Genomic DNA, 20,000 nt, shown 5'->3' on the forward strand with positions numbered 1-20,000 from the left:
TGTGTGTAGAACTGAACCTCTGAGCCTAAACTGGCACACTCAGAACAACCATAATACTAATATTAAATCATAAAAAAGGGGTAAACTATGTGCCCTTAAATATCAAAAGCATAGGTCAGGGCAGTATCCTCAGCAGTAAATAAATGAAGAACTCATTAACAAATGTTACTGTAAGGAAAGTAATTAAATGCTATTTTTAAATAAAAAGTTGAGCGGTTTGATTGAGATGGATTGTTGGTGATTGTATTGAGTGTTAATGGCCAGACTGGTTAGCAATACATCAACGAAGAAAAAGTCCTGTTAAAAAAAGATTTAAGACCTACAACACAATATTTCAGTAGATTTAAGATCTTTTAAGGCCTAAAATATAGCTTGTAATATTTAAGCCATCATAAGACTTTTTAAGACCCCACGGATATCCTGTGAGAACAGTGTGAGCGCTATGCCAGATATCTTATCTTGTTTGTAATTCATCTGATTCATACATTTGTTTTAGGACGGGGGTGTCCAAACTCGGTCCTGGAGGGCCGGCGTCCTGCAGATTTTAGCTCTAACTTGCTTCAATACACCTGCTAGGATGTTTCTAGAAAGCCTAGTAAGAGCTTGATGAGCTAGCCCAGGTGTGTCTGACTAAACTTTGCAGGACACCGGCCCTCCAGGACCGAGTCTGGACATCCCTGCTTTAGGGTGAATGTCCCTTTAAGAACGACAGAGAAATGTTGTATCCGGCCACTTTGAAACAGAAGTTTGAAACGCTGATGTCAACAGTAAAGTGGAGCGCAAACGCAACTGAAGCAGTAAAGGAAATGAACCAGAACACACACACACACACACACTGCTTCAATCAATTCTGCAGTCTAATTCTGGCCTTTGCTTTTCTTGCTGCATGGAATCAAAGCAAGAGAAAGAAAGAAAGAAACAAAGAGAAGGAGACAGGGAAAGACTGATCAATAAACAACTTCAACAACAACTCACTTGACTGTTTTACCCATCTGTTACTTCACACACACACACACACACACACACACACACACACACACACACACACACACACACACACACACACACACACACACAGCTGGACGCCACATCACACTGAGTCTGGAAAAAGGACTTAAAGATTAAATAATGAACATGAAATTGTAATGAAATAAATTGTGGGGAGAAAATATGGAGATGAAAAAACATGCAAATACATTCAAATTATACTTATATATCATGTACACATATATATGAAAAATGTGCAAAAATATATAGAGGAAAAAACATGGAGGGAATATGTAAAAAAAAACAAAAATAAAAATAAAAAACAAAGATAAATATTAGCAATGAAGGAACGTGAAATACAGAACATTATAACAATTGTGACATACTTAGAGGTAAAGGGCTCTATATTAACAATCTAGGCGTAAAGTCTACAGCTCATGGTGCAAAAGCCTTGAGGCCGTGTCTCAATCCACTTTTGCTATTTTAAGGATGGATAAATACACTCTGTGCCCGATGCATGGTCTAACAGGGTTGTGCTTATTCTCTTAATGAGTTCTGGGTGTGTTTTGAGCACAATGTGCATTAAACCAACCAGAGTCTCGTCTCTCATTCCCTTTAATTTGTGTCGCTCCATAGTGCATTTACAATTTACATGGCTGAATTTGTAAGTGTAAAAACTGAAGGCTTCACTAATGAGAAAACAGTTAAACAGAGCATCTGCAGCGCGAGGATAAAGAACGAGCCTCCTCCATTCAGCCTCTTTACTTTAACTCTTTACTCCTTTACTTTGGTGGAGTGAGGAAACGGTGGAAACTGAACACATCCATTAGCCCACATGTTTAATTCCCTTTGTTAAGCGCAAAGATTTGCGTCAAAACTATTTCTAACTTCAGCTCTGATCTCCAGCAAAGGAATAAATGAACAATAATAACAAAAAACTGAGCTATATCCAAACACACGTCCTGTTCATATGCTGATGCAGACGTCTCCAAAACCCCACAGCTGGACACATCTACACTTGTGTTTATTAAGCAAATATAAATCTGCATATAATCAATAATACTGCTAATAATAATCACATTATACAGATGCAGATCGTCATCAATAAACTGAAAAAGCCCCCCAAGGTGTAGAAGGCATGGAGGCAGTGCTGTTTGTATTGATGGAGAAAATCATCATTTCTGGATCATTTTAATCCTTTAATTGTTTTCATCTGTAAAGATATTTGTGTGTTGCTGATCATCTTGTGTGTATTCAGCAGTGTGTAAGTGTTTGGACCTGCATAGGTGCATAAATAACGCGCTCTGCTGGACTTTAGAGCAGCTTTTAATTGGTCAATGACGAGGTCTATTTCAGTTCCTCAAAATAGCAACGCTCCAACAATGCGCCTTAACACACCTCCTTTACAGACCAGCACACACATGAGTCCACAGATTGGAGCAAATGGATTTACTACATAAACAACATGACACAAAACCTGAAATTTAGTGTTGCGCTGGTCTGAAAACAGCAACAAATCACGCCAAACACACCAACAGGTGTATGGAGCCCAATATCAGAGACAGGGTGAAATATGATCATGAAATATGTTGGGAAGACAGGCAAAAGTAATAAGATGTGGCAGTATCGGTAAGTTGATGCATTTATTTTTGTCCCCATGAGGAAAACAGTTTATAAATCCTTTAAAAAGGTGAAAATATAAGGCTGGGGAACAGAATATACAGCTGCTACAGTAAAAACATCATTTTGCCTATGGCAAGACTCCACAAAGACCACTAGTGTGTGTGTCTGAGTGTGTATCTTTTAGTCCTTATATTGTGGCAACCAAATGTCCCCACAAGTGTAGTAATACCAGCAAATGTTGACATTGTGGGGAAAATAGCTCATGAACTTTATGTAAAACATGCGTGAGGGTTGGTTTAGGGGTAGAGGGAGAGAATATACAATCTGAACAGTGGAAACATCTTTACAGCTATGAGAAGTCCACATAAAGATAGTTATACAATGTGTGTGTGTGTGTGTGTGTGTGTGTGTCAGAGAGCAGGTGCAGGTTCTCTGTGTGTGTACTCAACATTAGCTGGTGTTCAACTTTGTCAAATGAGTCAAAAAAGCGTGTCTATTAACCTCTTTCTTTCTCTCTGTGTGTGTGTGTGTGTGTGTGTGTGTGTGTGTGTGTGTGTGTGTGTGTGTGTGTGTGTGTGTGTGTGTGTGTGTGTGTGTGTGTGTGTGTGTGTGTGTGTGTGTGTGTGTGTGTGTGTGTATGTGTGTGTGTGTGTGTGCGGGTGTGTGTGTGTGAGCAGGACCATCTGTCACCCCTCCTGCCCCCCTCAGCCTCTGGTACCCCCTGATGGGAGCAGGCGTGCTGCTTCAGGGGGGTTTAACCACACTACATCCTGCCTGCAACACAAACTGCCCCACGGCTCTACTCCCCTCACTAGTGCTGCTCACTAGCTCAATCTGCACTAGCTGCGCATCAAAACTCTAATATTGAACATGCCCTGCACCCTAGCAACCACAAAGCAACAGTCAAAACTACTCGTATCACTATAGTAACTCCATTGCAACAGTCTACAACACTGTAGTAACTTCATATAAACAGCCTAACCGACTCAGAGCACCCTATCAACTGCATAGCAACAGCCTAAACTGCTCAGAACACCCTAGCAACTGAATAAACAATCAAAACACCCTAACAATTGCATAGCAACAGCCTAAACCATTCAGAACACCCTAGCAACTGCATAGCAACATTCTAAACCACTCAATACACCCTAACAACTACATAGCAACAGTCTAAACAATTAAATCACCCTAGCAACTGCATAGCAATGGCCCAAACTACTCAATACACCCTAGCAACTGCATAGCAACAGTCTAAATACTCAAATCACCCTAGCAACTGATTAACAACAGTTTAAACAATCAAATCACCCTAGCAACTGAATAACAACAGTTTAAACAATCAAATCACCCAGCAACTGCATGGCACTGACCTAAACCACTTAAAACACCATAACAACTGAATAACAATGGTCTAAACAATCAAATTACCCTAGCAACTGCATATCAATGGCCTAAACCACTTAGAACACCCTAGCAACTGAATAACAACAATATAAACAATCAGAACACACTGGCAACTGCAAAGCAACAGCCTAACCCACTCAGAATACCTTAGTAACTGCGTAACAACAGGCTCAACCACTCAGAACACCCTAGCAACTGCATAGCAACAGCCTAACCACTCAGAACACCCTAGCAACAAAATAACATTGGTCTAAACAATCAGGACACACTAGCAATTGCATACTGTAGCAACAGCCTAACCTACTAAGAACAACCTAGTAACATCATAGCAACCACCTAAACCAATCAGAGCACCCTAGCAACTGCATAGCAGTGGTCTAAACTACTCAGATCACCCTAACAACTGCATAGCAACAGCCTAAACCACTCAGAACATCCTAGCAACTGAATAACAACAGTTTAAGCAATCAAATCACCCTAGCAACTGCATGGCACTGACCTACACCACTTAAAACACCCTAGCAACTGAATAACAATGGTCTAAACAATTAAATCACCCTAGCAACTGCGCAGCAATGGCCTAAACTACTCAGTACACCCTAGCAACTGCATAGCAACGGTCTAAATACTCGAATCACCCTAGCAACTGCATAGCAATGGCCTAAACCACTCAGAACACCCTAGCAACAGAATAACAACAGTATAAACAATCAGAACACATTGGCAACTGCAAAGCAACAGCCTTACCCACTCAGAACAACCTGGAAACATCATAGCAACAACCTGAACCACTTAGAACACCCTAGCAACTGAATAGCAATGGTCTAAACCACTTAGATCACCCTAGCAACTGAATAGCAACAGCCAAAACCTTTAAAATACCCTAACAACTGCATAGCAACATAAAATAAGCCACTTAAGCAACTACACAGTAGGAGCCTAAATATTTAGAACATCCTAGCAACAATATAAAACATTTAGATAACCATAGCAACTGCACAGCAACAAACTAAACACCCGTAACATCCTATCAGCTGCATCAAATATTTAGAACACCTTAGCAACTGCATACCAACATCCCAAACACCGTAGCAACAGCATGAAATGCTTAGAATACCCTTACAACTGCATAGCAACAGCTTCAACAACTTGGCAACCAATTTTGATCCCACTCAACACTTCGATGTGGTCAAACACATAACTTTACATTAGGGAAGCCCTCTCGGTCTGCTGCTGTGTTCAGGTCACAGGTTTTGCTCTGGACATCAAAGCTGAATTTCTAGCATCTGTCTGTCTCCGGCTGAATTTCCCCAGTGTGTCTCCGCTGTGCTGAATTATTAATTTTCATGTGTTTAATGATCTCCGAGTCTGTTCTCTGTCTGCTGAGCAAACGCTGCTCGGTTTATGCGGCATCATGACATCATCATCATCAGATATGAGTCCAGATCAACATGTGAACGAGCTATGAAGCAAAAACTCATTATTAAAGGAAAAGTTTACTCAGTTTTGTTAATTGCTCTGAATTATCTGTAATCTGACGCTCTGGTGATTGACTGAAATAACAGATATAAGCACATATCCGCTTGTTAAGTGGTGACGTGTTTGTGACGTATGTAATACTGTTTCCGTTCTGCCACTCATTTGAGTGAAGAAATCATTAGTTTATGATCATTTTTTATTCATATCAAACATTAAAGTTAATTTTACATAAAGTCATAGTGTACACAACAATCTCTGAGCTTGCTGCATAACAAATACCAACATTTTAACAATTTATAAAACAATGAATCACTTTCTGGCCATCAGATATTAGTCACGGACATATATACTGCGATCGTGACTTTCGAAAGTATTAAATTACTTTGTAAACGTTTATAATTACCATTTCATGAATCTCCCCATTCAGTTGAATAGATCGCTTGGACCCGGAATCCGCTCCGCGTGACGTCACACTTAACAAGCGGATATGCATGTCAGGGGCGCAACTGCACATTTGCTGATGGGTATGCGGCTTCACCTTTTGCGCACCCCCCTTCAATCCAACTATATTTTATAACAGGCAAGTGATAAAATGTGGAAAATATTTCCATCAATAAATTAAAGATATTTTTTCAAAAAGATATCAATATGCTTCAAAAAATACAGTTTCGCAGTTCTGAACACAACTGAAATAGTATGAAGTAAAAGGTATAATTACATTAAGCATGTTAAGTCGCAAAGAAATGCATCTCATACCACCCCAAATTTCTTCTCAATTTAATTTTCCCTCTCTAAATGATTATATCACCTTGACTAGCCTTGCTTTTGGACTTTTTGTACTACATTTGTCAAAACTAAATGATAGACATGGGAGTCCTAAAGGGCATAAGAACATTGCAATTACTTCTCACATGCATACTGTGAGAAGTGTAAGGTCTGTCTTTGCAAGAACAATTGACTGAAACTACTAAAAGTTAAATAAAAAAGACTGTCAAATGTTTAGTGTAAAAAAGAAAAAAACAGAAACAAACAAATGTTCTGTTTAATTGAAATGTTATAACTTTGTTTGTAGCTAAAATTAAAATAGTTTTGAGCTAAGAAGTTACCAAAAGGCCTGATGAATCAATATGATACATAAAAACATAAAAACGTGTATATGGTATGAAAAATGGGGGTGGGGGGTGTTGGGTGGAATGATTTTTTTAATTTAATAAAATACAATATTATACACGTATAAAATGCTAAATAAACATTTTTAACAAATATATATATATATATATATATATATATATATATATATATATATATATACACATACATACACACACATACACACACACACACACACACACACACACACACACACACACACACACACACACACACATATATATATATATATATATATATATATATATATATATATATATTATTTAAAACTTTTAATATGGATAATTTCAAAAATAGTTTTGGCACAATGGCGCTGTTTTTTGTATTACGATATACAGACTTGTTTCCAGTGCATGTTGGACTTCGGCAGGGCTGCCCTTTGTCACCGAATTCATAATTTTTCTGGACAGAATTTCAAAGCACGGCATTGGGCTGGAGGGGGTCCGGTTCGGAGACCGCAAGATTTCATCTCTGTGATTCACAGACGATGTTGTTCTGTTAGCTTCATCGAACATGCACTGGTGGGACTGCTGGGAAGAGAATCAGCACCTCCAAGTCGGACTGCTCCACCAGAAAAAGTTGGTTTGCCATCTCCAGGTTGGAGGAAAGTCCTTACCCCAGGTGGAGGAGTTCAAGTATCTCTGGGTTTTGTTCACGAGTGAGGGAAGGATGGAGCGTGAGGTTGACAGGTTGATTGGTGCAGTGGCAGCAGTGATGCAGTCGATGTACCGGTCCATTGTGGTGAAGAAGGAGCTGAACCGAAAGCTCTTACCGGTCAATCTACATTCCTACTCTCACCTATGACCATGAGCTTTGGGTCATGACCAAAAGGACAAGATCTCGGATACAAGCAACCGAAATGACTTTCCTTCGCAGGGCGCACCCTTATACATAGAGTGAGGAGCTCTGACACCCGGAGTAGAGCCACTGCTCCTCCACATCGAGAGAAGTCAGCTGAGGTGGCTCGGGCATCTGTTTTAGATGCCTCCTGGACACCTACCAAGAGAAGTGTTTGAGGCATGTCCCACCGGAGGAGGCCTTGGGGAAAACCCAGAACACCCTGAAGGGACTATGTCTCTCGGCTGGCCTGGGAACGCCTCGGGATCCCCCGAGCTGGAGAATGTGTCTGGGGAGAGGGAAGTCTGGGGTTCTCTCCTAAAACTGCTGCCCCCATGACTCGGCCGCGGATAAGCAGTAGAAAATGAATGAATGAATGATATATAGAACCAAAACTTATTGCAGTAAACGATATTGTTGTCATTTTAAGAGAATATTCACACTATAATAGCATCATAATGCATGTTCACTCTCCCAGAGAACACATAATATTTTATTTTTAAAGAGCCCCTATTGTGGGTTTTCGAAAATGAGCTTCCATGTAGTGTGTAACACGGATCTAAGCGAAGTGAAATATCCAGCTAAAGGCTGATTTATACTTCTGCGTCAAACGCCGGTGTATGCTACCGCGCTGACGCATAGCCCTTCGCCGTCACTGACGTGCACCTCTTAAATAATGTAACTACACGTCGCAATGACGCATAGCGTAAGCTCTGATTGGTCGGTTTAGTATCGCTGACGAATCTGGGCGAGGCCGATAGCCGCGCGAATGGCGCGAGCGATTGTTTACAAGTGTGGAGTCTCGTGAAGGAGCTCCGGATGGAAAGTTTTGTTTTGTGTTTACCTCATAGTTAAAGTTGTTGCACGTCCGCCGGTTCCTGCCTCAAAATGAGCGAGTTTGAGCCACTTGTACATCCCGGAAGTGTTCAGGAAAACAAAACAGCACCGAAGAAACTCGACACAGAGGAACATTAACACCTCACTGCCAACTAGCGCTTCGGAAGTGTTAATGCAGACCAACAGAGACAGCGCGCAGAAGTATAAATGCACAGCTACACGCGTTGCATGCGCCGTGGGTTACGCCGGTCACCTGACGCAGAAGTATAAATCAGGCTTAAGGCTTAAATCTGAAAGCGGACAGTTTTTAAAACTATTGATTCATCTAAAAAAAAAAAAAAAAAACTCATAGTGGTTGGAATGAATCGTCTTCATGACGAGTCTTTAGCCGTTTCAGCGTGACGTGACTACGAAACATAGTTGTTATGGGCGCAAACCCGGGAAAATTTAAACCTGCGCCCCGCCCACTAACATAGACAAACAGATCCTGAAGTCATGAGTCAAGAAGACGCTGTGCTTACCTGGATAATACTGGAAGTGTGAGCGGAAATAATTGATTCAGCAGTCTACACGCTTACAGTGGCCGATTCATTTGTTTGTTAAAGGAAGGATCAGAAAAGACTGGTGTATGAGACTTGTGAGAATGGGCAGACAATACACCAGGGGTGCGTGCAAAATAAGGCCAGTTTATTAGGCACAAAGGCAGCCTGCTACACGCTGGTGAGCAGTACAACCCCCTGGCTGGGGATGGGATCTTTGGGCAAAGCAGAGTACAGGTAAGCCCTGAGAACATATAACACTTCACGCAAGAGGTGCCACAGCAATAATTGCAAATAGAAAGTTACAACTGAGAAGGGAAAAAAGCTCGGTCACGGAAATCACGCTCAGTCCGGTGGGGGCTTGACAAAACACGCTGGGCATTTGTCTGGGCATTTGTCTAGCGCTGAACACTGTCGACCTATTGCAACAGGCTGACATCGGTCCAATCCGCGCAGATTAGCTTGCCGCTAAGAAGGGGTTTGGGAACAAATTAATCGCTGAACGATTCATACGGGAGTCGCTGGGATAATTGGGTAAAAATAAATGCAGATTATAAGACCATGAAAGTGTTTTTTGACCTTGCATGCATATTAGACTGTTGTTGGAGACCCTTACAACCAAAATATGACCCTTTTTCATGTATAATATGGGCTCTTTAAGAATATTTAATTTAATTAAAGTAATTTTAACAATTTATTGATCAGATATTGGAATATCCTAAACAAACAAATAAATAATAATAATAAATGTTAGCAAAAATTAGTCATTTATACTGTAGTGTTACCATACCGACACAGACACCTCCAATAGAGACAGATGTCGCACAATCAGCTAAAATGTGGCTAGAATTGTTTTTTGTGTATGGCCGATATATATTGCAACAGCAAAAATGATTGAGGTCTTGTTCAGGTATTGTGCGATAAGTCGATATATTGATTATTGTGACAGCCCTAACCACATACACTATTCAGTATAAAGTAGTATAGTATTATTAGAGTCTTACAGTATGGGTAAATATTCCCAAGACACTAAGTGACTTGATTTTGGTTTTCCATTGCAGAAAGACACAAATGTTATTATAAAAGAATAGAAACAAGGGTTTAAGTACACTACCTGACAAAAGTCTTGTTGCCTATGCAAGTTTTAGGAAGAACGAATAATAAGTTGACGTCTTGTTGATCACTGGTTATCAGAAGTGTCTTATATGAAAGTTAAAGGCCTCTAGATTTTGCTTATCTGAGTACAATAAAATCTGATCATGCCTTGATGTTGACTGATTTGATGAGGACAGTAAGCTCTGACTCTGCTCAGACTAAAGTGTCATCACTGAACAGAAATAATGTCCAGTATAGAATATAAAGTCCTGCTGCAGTGGAGACAGAATGAATATTGTGTCTGACTCCATCATGAGCTTGGAGGACTGCATCCATACATCTCTGACATGACTCACATCACTGATTAATAAAGTCATCTGGAATGAAGAAGAAAGCGTTCCTGCAGGATCCCAGAGCTCATCAAGAGTCTTTGTGTTCATCTTCAACACCTCCATCTTACCCCAGACATGCTCAATAATGTTCATGCCTGGTGACTGGGCTGGCCAATCCTGGAGCAGCTTGACCTTCTTTGCTTTCAGGAGCTTTGATGTGGAGGCTGAAGTATGAGGAGCGCTATCCTGCTGGAGAATTGTCCCTCTCCTGTGGTTTGTAATGTAATGGGCAGCACAAATGTCTTGATACCTCAGGCTGTTGATGTTGATCATCCACTCTGCAGATCTCTCGCACACCCCCATACTGAAGGTAACCCTAAACCATGACTTTTCCTTCACCAAACTTGACTGATTTCTGTGAGAATGTTGGTTAATGCTGGTTCCAGTAGGTCTTCTGCAGTATTTGTGATGATTGAGGTGCAGCTCAACATATGATTCATCAGCGAAATCCACCTTCTGCCACAATGATCAACTAGAAGTCAAGTTATTATTTGCTGCTCTTACAACTGGGATCCACCACAAGGCTTCTGTCAGGTAGTGTGTGTCAAGACATTCAAGTCTAGACAAAGCAATGTTCAAACAGAAGATTGTTGGTCGGATGATGCTCCTGAAGGAGTCGCGTGTGATGATGCAGCTGCTGGAATCACCGCTTATTTTTCATTTACTTGAACTTTTATTGGGTCACTGTTCATTTTATGAGGATCCAGAACAGCCTGAGGGCAAACGGTCTAACACACACTCATAAAGCCAATGGCAAAGCTCTTCATGAACACACACACACAGGCTGAATCTGTCATGTAGAGGTGGGTTTCTGCTGTGGCTGCTCAACTGGGGTGAACAATCTATGGGTTAAAGGTCATAACAGCACACGAGCGTCAAAATGAAGGAAATAAATCTGACAGATAAAAGCTAAAATTGAACTTTAGATGAGATGAGAGGAGACAATATGAGATATGAAGGGATATGGTTAAACAGAAAGAATAAAAAAGCAAACAAGAATATGAAAAGATGAGATAAAAGACAAGAGAACAAGGGAAGAGGTTAGATGAGATGAAGTCAGAAGAGACGAGGTGAAACTGTGAGACGAGACAAAACTGAGAAGAAACGAGCCAAGAAGATAGGAGATGAGATGATGAAAGAGAAGGCAAGATACAAAATGAACCGAGAATAAAGGAGAATAAGAGACACCACGAGAAAATATGAGACGAGAGAATAGAGAGAGAGACAAAATGAGAAGAAACAAGAACAATACAACAAGAGACAAGATAAGACAATATGAGAAAATGTGAGGCAAGATTTAAGAAGACACACGACAATAAGAGATGAGAGGATACAAAATATAATGAGACAAGACAAGAGGACACGAGAAAAAATATAACTAAAGACACTAAAGACTTAAAATTTAAAACTTAAAAGAATTTTTAAGGGTAAAAGTTTAGTTTTTGCAATTTAGGACATTCTAAGACGCCAGGGACACTGTTCTACAAAATTCACACATTTTCCTTCGGCTTAGTCCCTTATTAAACAGGGATCACCACAGAGGAAGGAATCACCAACTATTTCTGCAAATGTTTTACAGAGTGGATGCCCTTCCGGCTGCAACCCAGTACTGGGAAACACCCATACACACTTATTCTCACTACATACATCAGGCCCAGACTTATTAAATGGGGATCACCACAGAGGAAGGAATCACCAACTATTTCTGCAAATGTTTTACACAGTGGATGCCCTTCCAGCTGCAACCCAGTACTGGGAAACACCCATACACACTTATTCTCACTACATACATCAGGCCCGGACTTATTAAACAGGGATCACCACAGAGGAAGGAATCACCAACTATTTCTGCAAATGTTTTACACAGTGGATGCCCTTCCAGCTGCAACCCAGTACTGGGAAACACCCATACACACTCATTCTCACTACATACATCAGGCCCGGACTTAATAAACAGGGATCACCACAGAGGAAGGAATCACCAACTATTTTTGCAAATGTTTTACACAGTGGATGCCCTTCCAGCTGCAACCCAGTACTGGGAAACACCCATACACACTCATTCTCACTACATACATCAGGCCCGGACTTATTAAATAGGGATCACCACAGAGGAAGGAATCACCAACTATTTGTGCAAATGTTTTACACAGTGGATGCCCTTCCAGCTGCAACCCAGTAGTGGGAAACATCCATACACACTCATTCTCACTACATACATCAGGCCCGGACTTATTAAACAGGGATCACCACAGAGGAAGGAATCACCAACTATTTCTGCAAATGTTTTACAGAGTGGATGCCCTTCCAGCTGGAACCCAGTACTGGGAAACACCCATACACACTTATTCTCACTACATACATCAGGCCCGGACTTATTAAACAGGGATCACCACAGAGGAAGGAATCACCAACTATTTCTGCAAATGTTTTACACAGTGGATGCCCTTCCAGCTGCAACCCAGTACTGGGAAACACCCATACACAATTATTCTCACTACATACATCAGGCCCGGACTTATTAAACAGGGATCACCACAGAGGAAGGAATCACCAACTATTTCTGCAAATGTTTTACACAGTGGATGCCCTTCCAGCTGCAACCCAGTACTGGGAAACACCCATACACAATTATTCTCACTACATACATCAGGCCCGGACTTATTAAACAGGGATCACCACAGAGGAAGGAATCACCAACTATTTCTGCAAATGTTTTACAGAGTGGATGCCCTTCCAGCTGCAACCCAGTACTGGGAAACACCCATACACAATTATTCTCACTACATACATCGGGCCCGGACTTATTAAACAGGGATCACCACAAAGGAAGGAATCACCAACTATTTCTGCAAATGTTTTACAAAGTGGATGCCCTTCCAGCTGCAACCCAGTACTGGGAAACACCCATACACACTCATTCTCACTACATACATCAGGCCCGGACTTATTAAACAGGGATCACCACAGAGGAAGGAATCACCAACTATTTCTGCAAATGTTTTACAAAGTGGATGCCCTTCCAGCTGCAACCCAGTACTGGGAAACACCCATACACACTCATTCTCACTACATACATCAGGCCCGGACTTATTAAAAAGGGATCACCACAGAGGAAGGAATCACCAACTATTTCTGCAAATGTTTTACACAGTGGATGCCCTTCCAGCTGCAACCCAGTACTGGGAAACACCCATACACACTTATTCTCACTACATACATCAGGCCCGGACTTATTAAACAGGGATCACCACAGAGGAAGGAATCACCAACTATTTCTGCAAATGTTTTACACAGTGGATGCCCTTCCAGCTGCAACCCAGTACTGGGAAACACCCATACACACTTATTCTCACTACATACATCAGGCCCGGACTTATTAAACAGGGATCACCACAGAGGAAGGAATCACCAACTATTTCTGCAAATGTTTTACACAGTGGATGCCCTTCCAGATGCAACCCAGTACTGGGAAACACCCATACACACTCATTCTCACAACATACATCAGGCCTGGACTTATTAAACAGGGATCACCACAGAGGAAAGAATCACCAACTATTTCTGCAAATGTTTTACACAGTGGATGCCCTTCCAGCTGCAACCCAGTACTGGGAAACACCCATACACACTTATTCTCACTACATACATCAGGCCCGGACTTATTAAACAGGGATCACCACAGAGGAAGGAATCACCAACTATTTCTAAAATATTATTACAACTATTTCTCCTTGAAGGGGGAGAAAAAGACTAAGCTGAGTCACAGTGCAATATAGATTTTTTCTTTCTAACACAGCAGTACCATTGTGGTCCCGTGGTCAGCGCGTTGCGTTACTACGCCGCCGACCCGTGTTCGAATCTCACCTGAATAAGTATTATTATAATTTTTTCATTTTTATTGTTGTCACATATAATACTGTTAGGGTTGTTGAACATTTGAAGTTCTAAAGCAGCTGTTTTCTTGAAAAAAGACGCGGTAGTGTCATTAGAAACTAAATTGGAAATGATCTTATTTTAATATAGTCAGACATGAACTGAGGTGGGCCGGACTAAGGCTTGCAACTCCAGGCCTGAAAAGGAGTCCCCCTCCGGCCCTGACATACATACACTACAGCCAATTTAATTCATCAATACCCCTATAGCGCATGTGTTTGGACTGTGGGGGTAACCGGAGCACCCGGAGGAAACCCACGGCAGCATGAGGAGAACATGCAAACTCCACACAGAAACGCCAACTAACTCAACTGGGACTCGAACCAGCGACCTTCTTGCTGTGAGGCCACAGTGCTAAACACCTGTACTACAAAACACGAGACGTAAAGAATAAACGAGACAAAAGAGATGATCTGAGAAGACACAAGAGCAGATCCAGCAAGAGCAGAGCATGTCAGGTGTCGTCACCTTTGACCTCTGAGGCTCTTCTGTCGTTGCGTGTGCAGAGTGGACACATCCAGCTGCTCTGAGACAGAGACTAACTGCTCTGCGTCTGCGCTGTCACGTTTGTAAAATGATCATGTATTTGTAAAGAGGTTAGGCAGCGCTAACATGATTGTGTGTTTGCAGACTGATGATGCATTTTAGAGCACAATTCTGCACCGAGGAGGCTCTAACAGAGGAGTTTTCCATCTCTGTCATCATCTGGAGGACCAATCATCTATCCTGGGAAATATTAGATGCTCACACACAAACACACACACTCACATATACACACACACACACACATATATATATATGTGTATATATATATATATATATATATATGTATGTGTGTATATGTGTGAGTGTGTGTGTTGGTGTGTGAGCATCTAATAACACACACATACATATATAAACACACACACACAAACACATATAAACACACACACACAAACACATATATATATATATATATATATATATATATATATATATATATATATATATATATATATAAATATATATATACACACAAACACACACACACCTATACATATATATATGTGTGTGTGTGTGTGTGTTTGTGTGTGTGTGTGTGTGTGTGTGTATGTATGTGTGTGTGTGTATATATGTATACACACACACACACATACATATACACACACACACACATATATATATACATATACACACACACACACACACACACACACACACACACACACACACACACATATATATATATATATATATATATATATATATATATATATATATATATATATATATATATATATATATATATGTGTATGTATATGTATGTATGTATATATATATATATATATATATATATATATATATATATATATATATATATATATATATATATATGTGTGTGTGTGTGTGTGTGTGTATATGTATATATATATATATGTGTGTGTGTGTGTGTGTGTGTATATATGTATGTGTGTGTGTGTGTGTGTATATACATATATATATATATATATATATATATAGACGCTAGGTGAAATGCTAGTGTGGACGCGGATCGTTTTTGATCTAAAACGCTGTTTTAAAACTAAAACGCACTAGTGTAAACGGGGCCTAAAGCTTAACTAGGTTAATTAGGGTAAAGTAAGTGTAATTAAGTCATTGTATAACCAACACAATCTCACGGCAATTCGTAACTTTTTCATTTAGTGGCTAATTCTTACAAATTCGTACAATCTATTTCGTACATTTTAGTACGATTTGCTCATCCCCCAATGACGGTTGGGTTTAGGGGTGGGGTTAGGTGCCACGCCTCCTTTTTAAAATCGTACAATTTCTTACGACTAAACTTAGTCACTAAACTGCCAAAACGTAAAATACTTACGTTTTCTCGTGAGATCAGGCTGTGTATATCAGTGGTTCGTTGTAGAGACAATCCAAAACTAATATAGCACAAGGAGGGTAATAATATTGACCTTAAAATGGCTTTAAAACAATTAAAAACTGCCTTTATTCTAGCCGAAATAAAACAAATAAGACTTTCTCCAGAAGAAAAAAAATGTTATAGGAAATACTGTGAAAATTTCCTGAATCTGTTCAACATCATTTGGAAAACATACGAATAAATTCAAAGAAGGGCGAATGATTTTGACTTCAGCTGTATATTTAAGTCCCATCTTTAAATGACAGCACGGCTGGTGACTGTGTGTCTGAAGAGCCGGACTGGATCAGAGAAACAGGAGCTGATCTGATATGAGATCAATATGAACTGAATGTGAATGAAGTGAGAGTGAAGCGTCAGACGCTTATAAAGTCACTCTTGTGTCCTGCTGGTTAAGGAGGATTAACGGGAAACACTTTCAGCACATTAAGGAGAGGAGCTGATTATCTCCCCATCGATCTGCAGTCATGTGATACAAACACCTTCTCTCCAGTCACACAACACACATTGATAATTACAGCAGCACTGCTCAATTACAGCATCACACTACACTTCACTGCAGTCAACTGATTGTTTACACTGGGTTGTTTGTGGTTTGGTATTAATATCATACAATTCAATATATACAGTTGAGGTTTACATAATATAGTTGAATGATCCGCCCTTCTGTGAATTTTCAAATATTTCCCAAATGATGTTTAACAGGGCAAGGAAATGTTCATAGTATGTCTGATAATATTTGTTCTTCTGGTGAAAGACTTATTTGTTTTATTTCGGCTAGAATAAAAGCAGTTCTTAATTTTTGAAAATCCATTTTAAGGTCAATATTATTAGCCCCTTTAAGCTATATATTTTTCTGTCTACAGAACAAACCCTCGTTATACAATAACTTGCCTAATTACTCTAACCTGCCTAGTTAACCTAATTAACCTAGTGAAGCCTTTAAATGTCACTTTAAGCTGTACAGAAGTGTCTTGAAGAATATCTAGTCTAATATTATTTACTGTCATCATGACAAAGAGAAAATAAATCAGTGAATAAAGAAGAGTTATTAAAACTATTATGATTAGAAATGTGTTAAAGAAACAGTCTCTCCGTTAAACAGAATTTGGGGGAAAAAATAAACAGGGGCAAATAATTCAGGGGGAAAAATAATTTTGACTTCAACTGCTTTAAAAAGCCAATTACTGCGTCCCAAATCGAATACTTATGCTCTATTCTACGTCATTTTGTAGTATAAATAGTTTAAGTAGTGTGTTCACACTGAAAAGTCTCAAAATAATAAGAGCACTTTAATTACCCGGATGATGCACTTATTCAGCCGGTAAAACAAGGTGTGTAATGATGGACACGTCACGCACTCAACGACTGCAGGTTTGCTTACGTAGCGGAAGGGGCGGAGCTATCGGGCGGACATGTTGGATAACTTTATTTATTTTGGATGGTGAAAGCTAAATTCTCCTATGAGAGTGATTATAGCGCCTCCCGATGGTGAATGCGGTTATACTCACGGCAGGTATTATCTGATAATTCGGTCGTTTATTTCACGGATTTAGCAACCGTCAACCTTCATCAGGGAAACGATTTGAAATTCCACTTAGTAAAAAAACATAAGTGTCCCATTTGGGACGACACTACATACATATACTACCCTGTTGAGTGTGTAAGTGCATAAGTACATAGTGTATAGTGTGCCATTTGGGACGCGGATGACAATATTATTAAAACTACATGCATACTGCACACTTTGGGCTCTATTTTGACGATCCATCGACGAGAATGAGACATGAGCCATCTCATTCTTTACTTTCACTTTCGCTCTCGTGGATAGGGAAACCTTGTACGCACAGACATCCATTAGCCTATAAATAATTAATTTCGTTTGTTAAGCGCAAAGATTTGTCAAAATTATTTCTAAATTCAGTTCTAATTTCCAGCAAATGAACAATAATAACGAAGTGTGGTCAAAAAGTTATATCCTAATACACATGCTGTGCCCCATATGTTCTACAACCTGACAGGTGAACAAATCTAAGCTTGTTTTTAATAAAACAAATATAAATATGGATATAATAAATAAAACTGCTAATAATAATAACATTATACAAAAGCAGATTGTTATGAATGAACTGAAAAAGCCTCCCGAGATGAAGAAGGCATGAAGGCAGTGGTTTTTATATTTATGTAGGCTAGAAAATAATATGTTTTGTAATATTTTAATCCTTTATATTTATATCCTATATATATCCTTAATTCTTTTTCATATGTAAAGATATTTGCATATTGCTCTACATCTTGTGTGTATTTAGCAGTGTGTAAGCGAGGCGCATAACTAACGCGCTCTGCGCTGGACAATAGACCCGCTTTGTTTTGGTCTATTTAAAAATCTATTATAGTTCCTCAAAATAGCAACGCGCCAGTAATGCGCCTCAACACACCTTCTTTTTAGAGCAGAACGCCTATAGGTGCACATATGAGCGCAAATGCATTTGCAATTTAAACAGCGTAGCACAAAACATCAAAACGACTCTTGCGCCAAGCTGAAACTAGCAAACAACAATTGTCCCGCCTTGCGCCGGGTGTATGATAGGGCCCCTTAGTTTCAAAGTAGTCTAGTAGAGACTAGTCCATATCTATTAATGCTATTACAATTCAGTCTGATCGTTGTTGGTAAAAATGACTTCCTGTGTCTTTCTCTATAACACTGGGGCTGAATTAATCTTGCGCTAAAAGAACTTGCACATGCTTGGACTGTATCAAAAAAGGAATGACACTCGTGGCTCATCATACTGACAAATTTGTCCATCATTCGATGATTTGGGTGTTTATTTCTGTACAGCACGTTAGCTCACTTCTGTGTTTTTAAAGTGCTCTAGACATAAAGTCTGACTGTTACTTAAATGCATGTTTAATTTATTAATTTAATATTAGTTTTAAATATTATGCCTTATTGTTTTTATGCATCTAAAATGCTCAGATATGCATCTAATAAGTTGTTAAAGTACATTTGTGCTCAGTCCTGTGTCATTTTTTCCTGTTAAAGTCATTAAACATGACCAATCTTATTATATTAATATGATATATTTGTGTTCTTTATATTGATGATTTTATTATGTGTGTGTTTATCTCATAAAAGACGAAATTTAATATCATATTTGTCCATAAAATATGTGCATGAACATGTTCTCCAGTCAAAGAAAATCCACAATCATTAAAAATCTACTGGTCTGAAGAATAAAACCACACAATGTTTGACCACACACACACACACACACACACACACACACACAAACTCATGCTCAAGCACACACACACAAACACATACATACTCACGCAAACGCTTAAGAACACACACGCGCATGCAAGCACGCACGCGCTGATGTCCGTGTTGAGTCAGTGAAGCAGTGAGCGCTTGCTCGTCTCTCTCTCGCTCTGCGTTCAGTCAATAACACAGACAGGCCTGAACATTTATCATCTTCTACTCTCATTTTTCACTTATTGACATTGTTTTTCCATTTATTCTGCAGAATTAAATCAGTAAGTCCAGACAAACGCTGCCCAGTGTGGCCTGTCACACACATACACACTCAAAAACACACACACAGAAATCCTGAATATAGGACAGTTTTTGAGTGTGTATGTGTGTGTGTTTGTACATACAAACCTATGCAAAAAATTCTGTCAGCTTCTTGAATCTGATTGGCTGATAGACGTGTGATGTTCTGCAATAGCAGCACTTGTACAGCCTCTTCACCCTTGTGTATTACTCCGCCCACATAGTGACAG

At 39.7% G+C, this 20,000-nt stretch overlaps 1 protein-coding gene across 2 annotated transcripts in view; it reads right to left on the minus strand.

Moving 5' to 3' along the window:
• The window catches only part of wdr7 (WD repeat domain 7), a 191,620-nt gene that overhangs the window by 60,411 nt on the left and 111,209 nt on the right, over positions 1-20,000 (minus strand). The window lies entirely within an intron of this gene.

The sequence above is a fragment of the Danio rerio genome, chromosome 21, assembly GCF_049306965.1.
Source record: "Danio rerio strain Tuebingen ecotype United States chromosome 21, GRCz12tu, whole genome shotgun sequence".
Lineage (NCBI taxonomy): Eukaryota > Metazoa > Chordata > Actinopteri > Cypriniformes > Danionidae > Danio > Danio rerio.